Here is a 3763-nt window from a genome sequence, read left to right on the forward strand (position 1 = left end):
GTACTGAGGCAGATAAAGTTTGCACGACCAATGGGCCTCTCTTTCCACTGATGGCCCACTAGGCCATCTTCTGATACATATGCAGCTAGAGACACGAGCTCTGGGGGGTACTGGGTAGTTCATATTGTTGTTCCACCTATAGGGTTGCTGATCCCTTTAGCTCCTTGGTTACTTTCTCTAGCTCCTCCATTGGGAGCCCTGTGATCCATCCAATAGCTGACTGCGAGCATCCACTTCTGTGTTTGCTAGGCCCCGGCATAGTCTCACAAGACACAGCTATATCTGGGTCCTTTCAGCAAAATGTTGCTAGTGTATGCAATGGTGTCAGCGTTTGGAGGCTGATTATGGGATGGATCCCCGGATATGGCAGTCTCTAGATGGTCCATCCTTTCGTCTGAGCTCCACACTGTGTCTCTGTAACTCCTTCCATGGGTGTTTTTTCTTCCTCTAGTTACGTATATTCTGCTCACCCGGACTCATCAAATAGTCTTCTGACACTTGTCCTGGGCTCCCAGAGGAGGCTATACAAAGAAGCACTTTTACATTCAGAGAAGTATCCAATTCCCTCAGAATCTTTGGCATCCTCATGGAGGAGGTGGCCATCCTCTGGGAAGAGCACACGGGTTTCTTGTCCCGTGTCAACCAATCAACGCTGAAAAGACACACACACAGGTAACCACTTCACAGACTTAATCAGTTATATTTAGGAAATGGATATGTATGCAATAACACGGGAAACAAGAAGAAGAAGCCATACATTTGGAGAACAGTGAGGGTGTATGAAAAAGCATGGAGAAAAGAAAAGGAAAACTATTATAATTAAAATATAATCTGAAAAGTATCAGAAAGGAAAAAATAGAAATTGTGTATAGACAAACTCTTCAAGCGCTGGTTTGCAGCAGCTTTCAGTTGAGTGTTTGGTGGCAGCAGCAGCAGTAGTCAGGCAGATGTGGGAGCAGGTGCACCCCTAGTGTTAAGTCCTTACACTGCCCTTAGATAGCTGCATCTTTAGTGCCTCAGGACTATTGGCAGCAGCCTATGCTACGGCTCTCAGCCAAGGATCTAACATCTTTGTCCCGGAAAGTATGAAAAATCAGGAATTACTGTGGTAACCAAGACTTGCAGCTTTTCTTTTGTTGTTCTTTATAGCCTTTTTTCCTCAGTCTTGGCTCTCTGTCCTCTCTTTCCTGTCCTTCTTCCTACTGCCCTGCCCACTCTTAAACTGCTCAGCTGATTCTTCAGCTACCAGACAACTGAATACCTTACTCCTGTCACACAGCTACACACTCTGAATGTGTGTGTGTGTGTGTGTGTGTGTGTGTGTGTGTGTGTGTGTGTGTGTGTGTGTGTGTCAGGATTTCTCCATCAGGACTCTTTAGGGGCACCTGGAGACTCTGACAGGGATTCAGCAAGACCATTGGAGCCATACAGTAGCAAATAAAATTTTAGAACTAGACTATTTAGAAGCTTAGACAGAGGCCACTGCTCTTGATATGTCTGCTACCATGCCCACCACCAAGACCATCACTGTCTCTTCAGTTGAAAAGTGATGGCTGCCTTGCTGCTTTTTTAAGGTGGCTAAATGCTCAGCTGTCACTGCCATGGCTGTTCTGCTGTATCTGCTGTTACTAGTGCTCTCTGGGCTCTGTTATCAACTCAGCCCACACTATTAAAAGAAGAAAAAAAAAAAAGACATTTACCTGGTATCATGCTGCAATACCAAGGAAGGCAGGAGTGTCTCACTGAGAGCCTGAGCAGCCTGTTTATTTATGTTTCAAAAAGGTACATATGGCCCAGTAATAACCATATGTTTTTGACCAATCAGAGACATTCAGACCAACCACATACCTCCTTCATAGAATAATCACAGTCATTCACATTTATGTTTTGGAAAAATCACAGCTTTTCTCTTCACCACCAGTCACAACTATACCTTGGCCAGAACATCAATGGATAAGCAATCTCTCTGGTAAAGATAGAAATTGTTGCAGTGCTTTCTTTAATTAATTTAGACTAATAATGACAAACATTTGACACAAAGTGTTTCAAACAGTGTTGTCTATTCTGGGGATGGCAGTACACACCTGTAATCCCAGCACTTGAAAGTGGTGGAGGAAGGAAGAGCAAGAATTCAAGGTAGCTCTCATGTCCTTAGCTACATAAAGATCAAAAATAAACAAAAAGAAGCAGCTTTGGCAGAGGCTGCTTTGCCTTTAGAATCCATGGCAACCACCTATGATTTTCCTCTAGTTGTCTATGAATATTGAAAAGAGCTGATACTGGCAAAAGGGTAGTCTGGGTGGCTTGGGGTTAGTAATCTTTTGCTTAAGCCAACAATGGCACCAAGTCTAAAGGGTGTTATTTAAGGAGTAAAATGTCCATATTACCAATGTCTTCATTTATCTATAGGATAATGAGCATCATGGGTATATACAGAAAGAATTCAAAGAATTTAACACAAACACCAGTATTCAGTATTGCTTGAACAGTAGTTAATGTTTGCCTAATTTCAGAGAGAGAGAGAGAGAGAGAGAGAGAGAGAGAGAGCTGGCTCCCCTTTATGTATCTCATTATTATAAAATCTACAGAGCACGGCTATTTCTAAAACACTTTTCAACACATTTAATAATGCTGTTTTCTGTTTTAAATAGGTATTGACAATTTTCCAGTTCAATTTATTACTGAAAGCACTCCAGAATTCTAAGGGCCAAGGTTTCTATTTCCTGGAGATGGAAACAGGCCCAGAGTAGAAAAGGTAAAACCTTACCAGTGACAGAATATGCTCTGGAAACCAGTTGTTTGCACTTCAGATACCTAGTTCAGAATTTTCAGGAAACTGAGATGGATCACAAAATATAATATTGCATAGCAGTTTAAGACCCAGTCTCTAAGCCAGGTGTGGTTGCACATGCCTTTTATCACAGCATTCTCAAGGCAGAGATTGGAAGATGCTTGAGTTTGAGACCAGTCTAGTCTATAGAGCAAGTTCCAGAACAACCAACACTATACAGAGAAATGCTTGCTCAAACACCTCCCCACGCCCCCCCCAAAAAAAAACAGTCTCCAGGGGTCCCTGATTTCATATCTCAGTTCTTGCGATTTTGAAGCTGTGTTAGTTTAAGCAATCTATTTACCAGTTTGCTTTCCTTATCTTGTAATGGGAACAACACTGCTTTCTGCCATCTGGAATTGTTGTAAATTTTAAATTAGTTAACATGAAAGAGCCCCTTGGTACATGTAGTGGTATATGCCTATAATCCTATAAACTCAGAAAACTGGAGCAAAGTGGATCATGAATTTGAGGTGACCCTGAGCTACATAGTTCATTCAAGGTTGCATTACAAACCCTTATATTAAAGAATATCCTCTGACACAGTAATCTGCATTTTCTTGTTGGTATGATTATATACAGTTCACTTTAAACCAATGACATGTGAGAAAGCATACCCAGCTAGAAGGTGGCTAAAATTTCAACATAATCACTGATGAGTTTTTATATTGGATAGGATATCTTACTTCCCTGTGCCTTAACTTCTCATCTGTAAATGAGGATAATTATTAAGAGATAGTAAGGAAATATTACGTATGGCTTGCTTCTTGTTAAATAGCAAGTAATGTGCAAGGGTAATGTGAGTAATGGTTATATATAGCATGGTAGCTGAATGAAAAGAAGGAACACATTCAATCCGGAGGGGGGGAAAAAAAACAGGTTTGAATGTGTGGATGTTGTTTTCTTTTTCCGCAGTGAGGAAGAATGGAACAT

The sequence above is a fragment of the Mus caroli genome, unplaced genomic scaffold, assembly GCF_978045245.1.
Source record: "Mus caroli unplaced genomic scaffold, Mus_caroli_1 scaffold_5, whole genome shotgun sequence".
Classification (NCBI taxonomy): domain Eukaryota; kingdom Metazoa; phylum Chordata; class Mammalia; order Rodentia; family Muridae; genus Mus; species Mus caroli.